The 15634-nt window shown below is 34.5% G+C and overlaps 1 pseudogene; it reads right to left on the minus strand.

Annotated features, from left to right (window-relative positions):
* Positions 1–1280: 1280 nt before the first annotated feature.
* Positions 1281–2721, minus strand: LOC136319239 (zinc finger MYND domain-containing protein 11 pseudogene; annotated as a pseudogene).
* Between the last annotated feature and the right edge of the window lie 12913 nt (positions 2722–15634).

The following is a 15634-nucleotide window of genomic DNA, read 5'->3' on the forward strand; positions in this document are numbered from 1 at the left end:
TTTATATATATTACAAAAATAATGTAACACATTTCTCTGTAGTACTGACCTTAATAGCAGATTGATCAACTCATAACTGAGTCACTAATTATGTTACATTGTGGCAGAATAAAATGAACACTTTACTTACCTATCTCCAATTTGTTTTAATGAGTCAAACAAATATTTTAACTAAACAACCTTAAGTAACATAATGAAATAAAACTCAGTAAATGTGAATTATAAAAATAATGTGATAAAATTAAAGAACCTATATTAATTTCAAAAATGTCCAAAGGAGATACATGGATTTGTAGTTACAAAGTAAAATTGATATTGTAATGATATTACTGTTTTTATTTTTTTGGAAACCACGGGCCCTCAAAGAAAATGTCCTGTAAAAGCTAAACAAGGTCATGACTAGTTGGCTCAGTGGCAGAGCATCAGCCAGGTATGGGGATGTCCAGAGTTTGATTCCCGGTCAGGGCACACAGAAGAAGCACCCATCTGCTTCTTCACCCCTCCCCATCTTTCTCTCTCTCTCTCTCCCTCTTGCAGCTATGGTTTGATTGGAGCGAGTTGGCCCCAGGAGCTGAGGATGGCTCCATGGCCTCCACCTCAGGTGCTAAGAAGGCTTAGTTGCTTAGCAAAGAAACAGTGCCCCAGATGGGCAGAGCATCGCCCCCTAGTGGGCTTGCTGCATGGATCCCAGCTGGGGTGCATGCAGGAGTCTGTCTCTGCTTCCTCTGTTCTCACTGAAAAAAAAATGCTAAATGAATAATAAATATTTAAGATTCCCTTTATAATCAGTAAACACAAAGTCTCTTATAGAAATGTAAGAGATTTGTATAAATCTGAGATCCAACTCTCAAAAAGGACAGGCATGTATGTCAGTTTTTTCCCTGATGTATATATCAAATGTCTAGAACAATTCCTGGCACATAATAATGATACTTAATAAATGTATGTAGGATTAAAAGGAAAGGTTTAAACAATATAAAATGAAATAAACATCTGCACTCTTTAATAATGCTTAATTTGTGTATCTTTTGTTTGTTGGTCTGCTTGTTTAAAACTGTAAAGTAAAAGGTACTAAATAATGATATTTCAGAGACTGTTGTTCCCAAAAAATATATATTTAATTGATTGCCTCAAAGTTTCTTAAAGGCTTATAACTCAATAAAAATGGTTCAGCAATCAAATGTACTGCTCCCAAATGGAGAAATAAAGTTTCTGAGGAAAAATTTTTAACTAAATATTTAAAATTTGCTGTAAATTTTACTTCTCATTTAAATTTCATTTCAACTATTACCCTCCACTGGTGTTACTTTTACCCTCAAAAAACTCAAGAAGGACATTAACAAAACATTTAAACTAATGTGCAAAATCTCTTCAGAAAAAGTGTTAAAGGCTGGTGAAAAATAGGAAGCACATTCTTTACAATTTTGGTCTCTTGCAAATTGCCATGTCTGAAAAGAGCCATCCTCAGTGACTCCAGCAAAAACCTGCCTTTTACTTTTCTGGCAACAAGAGCACTTATGCTTGATGTGCCAGTGCTCCTGCTGGTACTTCATGGAACAATAGGACATGTTTCAGCAGCAGTGGTACATGGCCTTCTCACAGCTGTAGCACCACTGATTCTTCTTGGTCTGAGAAATTAGTTGTCTGTGCTAGGTAGCTAGCTTCTTGATTTTCTCTACAAGCTCTTCTTTCTACTTTTCTCTTACCTGTACACATTTTCTGTCCAGCTCATGCTGCATATTGGCAACAGCTTTATTCACAGCTTGTCTTTTTCTTTTTTCATTTCAGAACATAGGTTTTCTAGAGTTTCTCATACAACTCTCTTCGGTTTCTTGCTTGTGGTCAGACTTTATTTGGCCTTTAAAGTCATTGAAAAATTTGGTGTCGTTGTGGCACATGCTTTGGCACACTCTGTCACTAGTCATCTGGGTGATCCCATGCAGAATTCTTAGTGAAGAGGCACTTCTTGGTCTGAGTTAACACTGAGACTTTTGCAATTGGCTGGAGGCACTGTGGGGATTTCCTGGCTGGAACTGACTGCTTCGGTTTCCGACTCTGGTTCCTTGTCTTTGGGTTTCACACTTTGATTACGTTGCCTTTTTTTTAATCTTGGTTCTTGAGTGACCTTTTGCTGCTCATTGCTGGTAGAGGACATCCGATTTCTCCCTCCTTTTCTCCATGGTCCTCATTCTTAGACATTCAGTCTTCCTTCATAGACAAAATGCTGATGCAGTTCCAGCTCATCACAGGCCTTTTTCTAATTCATACTGCACCTGACACACAGCCAGTAGATATTGACTGGTATGTCTTGTTTGTTTTTAGAAGGAATTCATGCCCTTAGATTGTGGAGACCAAGGAAGTGATGTCAACGTGATTGTCTTCTTTCTCCATAACTTTGGTTGGCCAGAATCCAAAACCTTTCAGTTTAACCCAAACCTGTTCATGAATAGGTATACAAGCATAGAAGAACCAGTTGTCAGGATGAGAATTTGAGAAATAGAAGTAGTTCTTGCAAAACTGTTGCTCATCAGTTTATGACAGGTCTCTCTCTCTCTCTCTCTCTCTCTCTTTTTTTTTACAGAGACAGAGAGAGACAAAGGGATGGATAAGGACAGACAGACATATTTATATTACATGTTGAACATGCCATGATATATTAACTGCATTAGGGGATCTCCTCACCCAGTGCAGTCCAGGCAGGGCAGAAAATTGGGGCGTCATCACCAGGAAAGTTTCAGTCTTGCAAGGATGTGGCACAGCTAGTGCAACAGTGTGTGCTCAGGCAGTGGCTTGCGGGCTGCCTCCTAATATACTTTTTATTCAAAGGATTTTTCAAACATATACAAAATGCAGAAATAATAAATAAAAACAAATCATTTTTAAACTTACTACCCAAACATAACCGCTGATAACATTTTAGTATATATTCCCTCCTTTATAGTTTTAGGATGTATTTTTTAAATTAAATTTATTGAGGTGACATTGGTTAATAATAGCATTGTTTAAGTGTCAGATATATATGTTTATAACATGACATCTGTTTAATCTATTGTGTGCCCACTACCCAAACTCTAGTCTCCTTCTGTCACCATATTTTTGACCCTGTTTACTTTCTTGCTCCTCCCCTCACATCTATTCCCTCTGGTAACAACCATTCTGTTATCTAAATTGGTAACAGATATGTATGTTTTAGTGATATATCACTGTAAATATATGACATTTATTTTGCTTTGAGATTTAGTTGAAGAAAGTCAGTACTATATGATATTGCAGAAGTCAGTCAAAACATGAAAGGAAGAAAACTGGGTCCAAAAATTTCTGTGTCTTGTTCATGTATATGCTACAGTATAAACTGCTCTATAAAAATCATATAGCTGGAATCTCCCCTTAGCATTACTTTATAGGAGTATTTTCTAGTTACACTCAGAAGTTAACATAACTTCACAATGGACATGTTTACAATTTATATTCAAAGTAAAATCAAAGAGCTATCTCTTACTATGAGTTCTATATTATATGAAATGCATTCATTTGAGGTTGATTTTCAATTTAAAAATGTACTTATGTATTTAAACATATATTTAACATGTTAATATAAGTACTGTATTTTTATAATACCCATATTTATATTACATATTTATATTTTCATATAATCCTAGCAAGATATGAGACCTTAGAACAAAAGCCATCAGTTAAGGTGATTTTAATTACTATAAAATCATATACTTATTTCTCATGTTCTACAATGTATTTGTATTCATTTTCTCACCTGAAAATTCTTAATTAAAGTTGAAATTTCAAACTGAATACTGAAATTTATGGCTGTAGTAGGAAAACTGACTTTTATGACTCTGCTAGGAAATTCTCCTTTATGATCAAGTGTTTTTACAAGTAATATTTCTTTATTCACATAATTTACACATTTATATTCCTTTAAAAACAAAGCAAAACTTTCTTTTTATACTCAATAGTTTAATAAAAATTTAGATATACTGGATATCTACACATGAGTATACACAAGGAAAAAAAGAACTGGTATTATTGGTATTAATTACATTAATATGTTACACCAATAATTATGTTATATTAATTCATATATTCACCACAATCTATAAAGTTGTTATCAGAAATTAAAAAAGCAACTCTACAAATTTTCACTTTAACACTGAAATCCAAATATGTAAGATTTTAAATCTTTTGTTTCATTTATATATATTTGAATCTAATACTGTTGTTTCTGCCTCTTTTTTTTTTTTTTTTACCTTATTCATCTTTTACAGAGTTGTCAGAGAGATTTGTAGATTTAAGAGATTGGCTGACTTCTCTTTTAGAAATTCCTCAGAGTCACTGTTTGCATCCCTTTTAAATGCATTAGCATGAGATTTATGGCCTAATATTTATTCTGGTCTTTCTTCCATATTATTCCCTGCTTTAACCCTAGATGCAAACTTTACCAGCACTATATCATCAATCTATAGTTTTCTATAACTTACAACCTTATATATCTACATTATTTTAAAACATGTGACCACTCTAAGAATACATTTTCTTCATTTACATAGGAATTAATGCCTCTTTTTTGTTCACAATTCAGCCTAGTATGATCATTTTCTAAAACTATGATTTAATATTCCAAATTGCAGTTTTTCTGTCTATAAATACCTATACACAACTTGATACATTTTGTTACATTTATTCTATTAACATTATTATATAAATCTCATTTATTATATATTATTATATAATATCATATATTATTATATAACAAATGCATTTGTTTTCTGATATCTGACATGTTGATATACCAATAGATTCATCAAAACATTTGCTGTTAATGAATAGGAAGGCAAAAGTCAGAATCCTCCAAAGAATATACTCTGTAAGCCAAAGAAGAACTGTAACAAAAAAAATAAAAAGAGCTTGGATGAAAATAGAGCTATTAACATACTTAATTATTCTAAATAAAATTAAAATCAAAAGAAAATAACAAAAACATTGGTATTTTTCTTTTTATTAAACAATGCAAAAAATCCAGAGAATTGAGACTTTTTACATCTGAATCATGCAATGCAGCTGTATATATTGAGTTACAATTAAAAAATAAGAAAATAATATGTGTATCTTTTTATGATTTCTTTTTTCAAAGATTTATTCCTGTACTTTCTGCTAAAATATGTAAAACACTTTGCTTTTAATATGCTTCATAAGGGAAAACATCTCTTTTAATTAAGCTTACAGAACTAGGTACTCTCGTTTAGCTAGGAAGAAGAGTAAGTAGGCATATAGCTTGGCTGAAGTGATAAAACTAAAATTTTTATTTTATTGAGTAACATTAAATTTTGAATGTAAGTGTTCATTGTAACATAGATGGAGATAAAAATTTTTATATTAACAATAATTATTAAACCCTCTATTTTGAATATCTTTTCAAAAGTGAAGTGTTTGCAGTTGTGATAATTTAATTATGGGTGTTTTGGCTCCCTTACACAAATCATGAATACTCTTTCAGAAAACAAGCCAACACAATGGATGTGTGAATTCCCACATGTCCAAGAGTGCAATTAACTCTACTTCTAACCATGCTGTGGCACCTGCAGACAATGAAGAAATCTGTTACAAGAAATATTTCCACAGCATGAATATGCAAGCACCAGAATTAGTGTAATTCATTCAGCTGTAGATTATCTAGATTCTAGCCACAGTGCATTTTATTGCCATGTGTCAGTTTGCTGACAGCTTCATAAATCCTGCTCAATAAACATTAAGTGTTCGCTTTTATTGTCTAGCAAATAGAGAAGCCTTGGGAAAGTTTTCTAGATAGAGCTATGTAGTTTTGAATTTATGCAACAATCAAAAAATTCTCATCTGAAGCTGGAGGTAGCATGTAGATGCTTATATTTAAATATTTGACAAGAATTATTTGGAACAACAGGCTTCTAGCTGGACATAAAAACTCCTTAAAATAGAAAACTAGTATCCCCCCATTAAAATATGAGTTTAAGGTCTAGGTTATACAATGAGAGCACATGTTATAACAGATAAAAAAGATGAAAACAGTTAATTAAGTATTACCATATTTGGTTTAAAAATTAGCTATTTGTAGCTTAATTTCAGCTCAGGTTGTTAATTTTATTGTTTCCCTGAAAAATTTTATTGTTACGCCAAAAGGCTTGAGTGAATATTATTAATTAATATACTGAAAATATATGTGAGTCTATTTTCTGCTCAAAATACCTCAAAATCAAATATAATATAGTCTCTTCTGTTAACTCCATACAACATGAGGAATGAATCTAGATACTAGAAGCTCCAGGTATGAGGTAGCTGAACAAATATTGGCTCTCTTGTAGATTTATAGTCTTTGTCTGCATGTATGGGAACACTATACAGGCCTTTACTTGTTGTCTTCCTTCTGGTCTTGTTTTGTGTATTTTACAATGTTTCTGTGTGCTTTTATTCACCCTCCTTATGAGTCTATGCCAGATAATTTAAATCTTACTTGTCTATTTGATTCTCAGAAAAAAATTATAAATTACAAAACTGAATGGCAGTAGGGAAGCATATTCTTTTACTGACCCCATGACATTTCCTCATCAACTACGCTGTCTTTCCTGGTCTTATTATCAAAACAAAGCAGACTCTCCCAGGTTACTGATTTTCTCACTTTCAGAAAGGGCACTCACCAGCCCTTAACTTGGTAGAAACTCATTGTAACAAGTGAGTTGTAGGTGGGGGAAAATGATGTGTCTCCAGTGCTTCTTGCTCAGAGGTGATTCTACTTCTTATTACTTGCATACCACTTGGGACCATGAGAGTCAGAAGGAAAGAGTTCTGAGATCTGAAAATGGGTCTTTTAATGGGAGTTTGACTGAAGTTACCTCTTATTGAAAGTTCCATGAGGAAGAGTTTGAACACACATTCTTCCATTTTTTGAACTAATAATGTAATGCAATTAGCACAATTAAATCCAAATCATTACTCTGATGGACTCTGATGGTCATTTCAAGGTAAAAATTTGCAGTCTTCCACTCAAATAAGTAACTCATTTTAATACACGTATGTTAAAAAAGTGTATATAGGGTGTGCTTTCACAGGTAGAACATGCCAGTTAAACTAACTCAATAGGAAAAATGGAAAACCATGTGCAAAAGAATGAAATTACACTCCTGTTTGTCTCCATATACAAAAATTAACTGAAAATGGATGAAAGACCTAAATATAATACCTGAAACAATAAATGTATAGAAGAAAATATAGGTACTAAACTTAATGTACCTATGTCTTAGAGAGGGTTTTATGAATTTGACTCCAAAGGTAAGGGAAATGAAAGAAAAATAAATTACTGAAACTACAGCAAATAAAATGTTAGTTCACAGTAAAAACAAAAGAAAACAAAAAAACCCAAAAAAACACCACCAAAAAAACAAAATAAGCAACTGACCAGATGGGAGAAGATATTTGCAAATGATAACTCCAACAAGGGGTCAATGTCCAAAATATATAATGAACTCATAAACCAAAGGGACAAATAGTCTAATTAAAAAATAGAACACTTTTCCCAAAAAGATATGGAAATGGCCAACAGATACATGAAAAGGTGCTCAACTTTACTAGCTATTAAGGAAATACAAGTCAAAACTACAATGAGATACCACCTCACACTTGTTAGATTGGCTGTTAGCAAAAACATAAGTAACAACAAGTGTTGAATAGGTTGTGAAGAAAAAGGGAACCCTCATTCACTGCTGGTGGGAATGTAAACTGGTACAGCGGCTATGGAAAACAATATGGAAACTTCTCATAAAATTACAAATAGAGTTATCATATGACGCAGCAACCCTTCTTCTGGATATCTACTGGAAAAACATGAAAACATTTATTCACAAAGATACACGTACCCCTTTGTTCATTGCAACAGTATTCATACTTGCCAAGGCCTGGAAACATTGGAAGTCTTCATGGAAAGATGAATGGATAAAGAACAAACATGTGTTTGTGTGTGTGTATATATACACACAATGGAAAACTACTTGGCCATAAGAAAAAATGAAATACTGCCATTTCTCAAGATCCTAGATCTTGAGAATATCATCTAAGCAAAAAAAGTCAGACAGAAAACTTCAAGAACCATAGGATTTCACTCATGTGGGATATAATACTGAAAGCAACAACAACAACAACAAAACAAAAAAAAAAACAAACACAAAAACTCTTTATAAAAACGGTATGGTGGTTATCAGAGGAAAGAGGTATGTGTGGTAATAAAAGGGTAAAGGTTATCAAATATGTGGTGACATTTCATTCTAGGTGATGGGCACACAGTGAAACATATAGATGACATACTGTATTATAAAAACATACACTTAAAGCCTATGTAGCCCTGGCTGGTTGGCTTAGTGATAGAGCGTTGGCCTGTCATGCAGGAGTCCCGGGTTTGATTCCTGGCCAGGGCACACAGGAGAAGTGCCCATCTGCTTCTCCAGCCCTTCCCCTCTCCTTCCTCTCTGTCTCTCTCTTCCTCTCCCGCAGCCAAGGCTCCATTGGAGCAAACTTGGCCCGGGCGCTGAGGATGGCTCTGTGGCCTCTGCCTCAGGCGCTAGAATGGCTCTGGTTGCAACAGAGCGACGCCCCAGATGGGCAGAGCATCGCCCCCTGGTGGGCATGCCAGGTGGATCCTGGTCACGTGCATGTGGGAGTCTGTCTGACTGCCTCTCCGTTTCCAACTTCAGAAAAAAAATACAAAAAAACCCACAAAAAACAAACAAAAAAACCTATGTAATTTTATTAACCAACATCACCCCAATAAATTTATTTAAAAAAACTTCTAGTTTAAGTTTTGATAAGAATATCTTAATGACAATAGGTGAAAGAAAGGAGATCTCTATTAACTAGGGTTATTTGGATGCAATTATACAAAACTGATTAATATAAATAAAAAAAAGACAAAGCCATTAGAAGAATATGAATACACTCGGGATAAGAGAGAGCAAGGAAACATTTCATGATGGAAATATCTATAGGGAAGAAATAGCAGGCTGACAAAGTAAAATTTAATTGCAGTAATTACGTTGAAGAGAAACTAAAAATAATTAAACAGACAAAATTTGCTTCACAGAAAACAAGAACATTTCACAAAATCTTTTCTTTGGAAAATACAGTCCCAATGAACTCTCAGGCTCTTTATAATGGATAAATAAATAAATATAAATTGAATAGCATCAATAACATTTGTGGTTCTTTGTGAAGACTCTGCTATTTGGAACACTGCAGTCAAGTTAGAGAACAAATTTGATGAAATTAAAATTTAAAAGAAAATATTAGGCTAGTAGAAAAAAACCTAAATGATTAAAGTAAAATAATTCACAAAGCATTAGTAAAAGGACACAAAACAATGCTTAGGAAGAAAAATCTTAAAAAAACCACTTAATATTTAGTAATTAGTACAGCAAGCAAATATGAAGCATCTTTCAAAATTATTTGTAATAAATATATTGCACAAAATGGTAATTTTTTTATTCATTGAGAGGAGGGGAAGCAGACAGACTCCCACATACCAATCAGGATCCACCCAGCAAGCCCACTAGGGGCTGATGCTCTTACCCTCTGTGGCATTGCTCCATTGCCTAGCAACTGAACTCTTCTTAACACCTGAGGTGGAGGCCATGGAGCCATCCTCAGTTCCCCAGGTCCAACTTGCTCCAATGGCTGCAGCAAGGTAAGAGAGAGAGATAGAGAAAGAGAAAGGATAGGGGAAAGGGTGGAGAAGCAGATGATCGCTTTCTCTTGTGTGCCCTGACCAGGAATCAAATTTGGGACATCCACACACCAGACCAATGCTCTATCATTGAGCAAACAGGCCAGGGCCCAAAATGGTAATTTTTAACAATTCAGAGTATTAAAAGGTGAAAGATTTATGCCATCTGAAGAGAAAACAGAGTAGAATACAAAATATTAATATGCATCATAAAAATAATTAATTCAAGCACCCACACCAAAACACAGTATAATTAAAATTTAAACATTTAAAGACAAATAGTGAATATTAAAAGTAGCACTGAGACACATGGACATAAATAAAGTGAAGTGTTTACCAGGGGATGGGGGATATGGGGGATGTCGGGCAGGGGGTTGAGGGAAGGGAGTAAACAGGGACAAATATATGATGACAGAAAATGATTTGTCTTTGGGTGATGGTATACAACATAATTAACAGTTCAAATGCTATAGAAATGTTTATCTGAAATCTATGTACTCTTATTGATAAGTGTCACCTGTTAGATTTATTTTTAAAAATATATTTTATTTTAAAATGTAGCAAGAGAAACACAGCATGTTATGTCCAAGAGAATCCTCATTAGTCTACCTAGTAGAATTTCTAGCAGAAATTTTGCAGGCCAGAAGCAAGTGGCATGATATATTCAAAGTGTTGAAAGAAGAAAACTTTTGATCAGCAATACTCTTCCTGGAAAATCTATTATTCAGAATTTAAAAAGAGATATAATTTTCTAGACAGACAAAAACTAAAGGAGCTCATTACTAATAAACCAGCTGTACAAGAAATGTTAAAGGGATTTCTTAACCTGAACAGAAAGTGTGATAATTAGTAACAAGAAAAGCAGTTGAAAGAGGGAAGGCATACCAATAAATGACTAACTTAAAAAACAATAAAAGTCTTAAATAAGTAGCCTAACATTCAACCTCAGAATGTTAGAAAAAGAGCTAGAAAAAGAACAAATAAAGGCCAGAGTTGACAGAAGGAAGGAAATAAGACTAGAGCAAAAATAAATGAAGTAGTGACTAAGAATATAGTAGAGAAGATGAGTGAAAGGAAAGGCTATTTTTTTTGAAAAGACAAACATAATTGACAAACCTCTAGCTAGACTCACCAAGAAAAAAAAAAAGGACTAAAATAAAATCACAAATGAAAAAAGTATTACAATGATTACCACATAAATACAAGAGATCATAAGATATTACTATGAGCAATTAGATACCAACAAATTGGACAACTTAAAAAGAACAAATTTCTGGAAGCACACAATTTACCAAGACTAAATGAACCACCATGAAATAGAATATCTGAGTAGAAAGATTACCAGTCAGAATATTGAATTCATAATGAAAAACTTCCCAAAACAAACAAAAGTGCAGAACCAGACAGCTTCACTGGTGAATTCTACCAGATATTCAACAAAGATTTAATATCACTTTTTCTCCAGCACTTCCAAGAAACAGAAGAGGAAAGAGCTCCTCCAGATTCATTGTATGGAGCCAGCATAGCTTGATACCAAAACCAGACAAGTACAGCGAAAGAAAAGAAAATCACAAGCCAACATCCCTGATGAGCATAAATGCAAAAATTCTCAACAAAATATTAACAAACCAAATGTAACAATATTTTAAAAGGAGATAAAGCAGGGATAAAAGGAACGTAGCTCACACAGTAAAGGGGATGACATTTAACAGGCCCACAGTTAACATCATATTCAGCATTCAAAGGCTGAAAAACTTTTTTCTAAGATCAGGAACAAGACAAAATGTCCACTCTTAGCATGTTTATGCAACATTGTATGGGAAGTCCTAAGCAGAACAATCAGGCAAAATAACAAACAAACAAACAAACAAAAACAAAAATGGCATCTAAATTGGAAAGGAAGAAATAAAACTGTCCCTATTTGCAAGTGAGATGATATTATATATATAGGAAATATATAATAACATCTCACTTAAGGACTCCATTAAAAAAACTGTAAAGTTAAAAAGCAAATGCAATAAAGTTACAAGATACAAAATGAATATGAAAAAATCTGTCTCTTTTCCTATGCTAATAATAAACTATCAGAAAGAGAAATAAAGAAAATCCCATTTACAATTGCATCAAAAAGAATAAAATACTTTGGAATAAATTTGAATAAGGAGGTAAAATACTGAATATTGAAAACTGTAAGACATTAGTAAAGCATATTGAGGAGAAACAAATAAAAATATTCAGTGCTTTTAATTGGAAATATTAAATTGTTAAAATGCACATAGTAAGCAAAGCAATCTATATGTAATGACTATGAAATTTCAAGTTACAGAAATATTTGTCACAGAAATAGAATAATCCTAATATTTCTATAAAACCATTCACAGAGAAACACCCTAATAGCCAAAGCAATCTTTAGAAAGAAGAACAAAGCTGGATGCATTATGCTCTTTAATTTCAAACTATATTACAAAGCTACAGTAATTAAAATAATATAGGATTGGTATAAAAACATACACATAGATCAATGGAATACAGTAGAGTCCAAAAATCCAGCCAAGCATAATGGTCAATCAATTTATGACAAAAGAGCTAAAATTATACAATGGGGTAGAGACAAGCTTTTTGATAAACAGTGTTAGGAAAACTGTACAGGCACATGTAAAAATATGAATCTTAACATAACTTACAGCATATAGGAAAATTAACACAAAATGGATTGAAGATGCTATTGTAGGACCTGAAATCATAAAACTACAAAAATAAATGATAAAATCTTAGTCAGTAAGCTCCCATGACATAGGTTTTAAAACTGACACACAAAGCAAAAGCAACTAAAGTCATAAATATGTGGGTCTATATCATACTTACAAGCTTCTGCACAGCAAGGAAACCTTCAATAAAATGAAAATGCAACAAAGTTATACCAATTACATATATGATAATGGGCTAATATCCAAAACACATGAGTAATTCACAGAACTTAATAGCAAAATGTTTTAAATATTCAATTTTTAAAAGAGTAGAAAATTTGGGCCCTGGCCGGTTGGCTCAGTGGTAGAGTGTCGACCTGGTGTGCAGGAGTCCCGGGTTCGATTCCCGGCAAGGGCACACAGGACAAGTGCCCATCTGCTTCTCCATCCCTCCCCCTCTCCTTCCTCTCTGTCTCTCTATTCCCCTCCCGCAGCCAAGGCTCCATTGGAGCAGAGTTGGCCCGGGCGCTGAGGATGGCTCTGTGGCCTCTGCCTCAGGTGCTAGAATGGCTCTGGTTGCAACAGAGCGACGCCCCAGATGGGCAGAGCATCACCCCCTGGTAGGCATGCCAGGTGGGTACCGGTTGGGCGCATGCGGGAATCTGACTGCCTCCCCATTTCCAACTTCAGAAAAATACAAAAAAAAAAAGAGTTGAAAATTTAGAAAGAAAATTTTCCAACGGCACACAGATAGATAGATGATCAACAGCTACACGAGAAATGTTTAACATAACTAATCAACAGGGAAATTAATATCAAAACCATGACCATGAATAGCTATCACTTCATATCTGTTAGAATAACTATTATCAAAAAGACATGAAATAAATTTTGTCAAGAATGTGAAAAAAAATGTGAAAAAAGGGGAAGTTTTATGCATTATAGATAGGAATGTAAATTGGTGCAGCCACTATGAAAAACAATGGAGGTTTTTTAAATTTTTTATGGCAATTTTTTTTATAAATAAATTTTATTAATGTTAATGGGGTGACATCAATAAAGCAGGGTACATATATTCAAAGAAAACATGTCCAGGTTATCTTGTCATTCAATTATGTTGCATACCCATCACCCAAAGTCAGATTGTCCTTCGTCACCTTCTATCTAGTTTTCTTTGTGCCTCTCCCCCTCCCCCTTCCTCTCTAACAATGGAGGTTTTTTAAAAAAAAATTAAAAAGTAGAGCTACCATATGTTCCAGCAATTCCACTTCTGGGTATTTATCTGAACAAAATGAAAACACTAATTAAAAAAGAGCTATGCACTTCTATGTTCATTTCAATAGTATTTACAATAGCCAAGATGTGAAACTAACCTAAGTGTCTTTCCATGGATGAATTGATAAAAAATTATAATATATGTATACAGGGGAGTATTATTCAACCATAAAAAAGAATGACATCTTGTCATTTACAAAAATATGATGGACCTCAAGGGTGTTATGCTAAGGAAAATAAGTCAGACAGAGAAAGACAAATACCATATAATCTCTCTCATATTTAGAGTATTAAAAAAAGGAGAAAACTCATCTCCATACACCCTCATCTGTATTTAGCATATATTTTATTTATTTATTCATTCATTCATTTATTTATTTATTTATTTTTGGTATTTTTCCAAAGCTGGAAACGGGGAGAGACAGACAGACTCCCGCATGCGCCCCACCGGGATCCACCCGGCACGCCCACCAGGGGACGACACTCTGCCCACCAGGGGCGACACTCTGCCCCTCCAGGGCGTCACTCTATAGCGACCAGAGCTACTCTAGCGCCTGGGGCAGAGGCCAAGGAGCCATCCCCAGCGCCTGGGCCATCTTTGCTCCAATGGAGCCTCTGCTGCCAGAGGGGAAGAGAGAGACAGACAGGAAGGAGAGGGGGAGGGGTGGAGAAGCAGATGGGCGCTTCTCCTGTGTGCCCTGGCCGGGAATAGAGCCCGGGTGCCCTGCACGCCAGGCCGACGCTCTACCGCCGAGCCAACCGGCCAGGGCCAAATATTTTTTACTTTGCTGTTTTAATAAACTAAAACCAGTATCTTGTATGGTTAAAAAAATAAAAATAAACAATTCAGTACAAACAGATGATATAAAGAGGGGATTCACACACAGGAAGGGAAAAAAATAGAAAACAACACATAAAAGGATATTAACTTCAAGACTTCGTTGGATAACTTGTTTGGTTAGACTATCATCCTGAAACACAGAGGATGCTGGTTTAATTCACACTCAGGGTACATACAGGAGCAGATCTTCCTGTCTTTCTCCTACTCTTTCCCCTCTTCTCTCTAAAGTCAGTGAAATAAACATTAAAAAATTAAAAGATGTTAATCTTTATTAACAAGTACATGGGAGCTGAAACAAATGTGATTACATGTATTGTTCATCAGATGGGCAGAAGTTAAATAATTGAGTATAAGATATGAGAATATATGATATAAACTGAAACACACATTAAAAGCATGTTCCTGTATGTTCCCCATTATCAGAGGGAATACAATTCAAGACCTTCATTGGATGCCTGAAACCACGGATAGTACCAACCTCTTTATGTACTACATTAGTTTTTATATATACTATAAATGCCTATGATTATGTCTAATTTATAAACTAAGCAGAGTAGGAGATTAACAATAATAACTAATAGCAAAGTAGAACAAACATAACAAAAGTTAGGTAAATGCAGTCTCTATCTGAAAATATTTTATTGTACTGTAGTTACCTTTCCACTTAAAGAAAGTTCTCTGCAGCTTCTCTTTTGCAGATCTGAATTGCCAGCATCAATGCTTTTGCATTTTGGACCATTATGAAGTATAAAGTAAGGGTTACTTGAACACAAGTGCTGTGATGCGGTGACAGTTAATGTGATAACTGAAACAGCTACTAAGTGATTAAGAGGCAGGTAGACTATACAGTATGGATACGTTGGGCAAAGGGATAATTTATGTCTCAGGTGAGATGGAGCAGAACAGAACGAAATTTCATCATGATACTCAGAGCTGTGCACAACTTAAACCTTATGAATTGTTCATTTCTGGAATTTACCCTCTAACGCAGGGATCGGGAACCTATGGCTCGCGAGCCAGATGTGGCTCTTTTGATGGCTGCATCTGGCTCACAGACAAACCTTTAATAAAAAAATA

This window comes from Saccopteryx bilineata, chromosome 1 (assembly GCF_036850765.1).
Source record: "Saccopteryx bilineata isolate mSacBil1 chromosome 1, mSacBil1_pri_phased_curated, whole genome shotgun sequence".
Classification (NCBI taxonomy): domain Eukaryota; kingdom Metazoa; phylum Chordata; class Mammalia; order Chiroptera; family Emballonuridae; genus Saccopteryx; species Saccopteryx bilineata.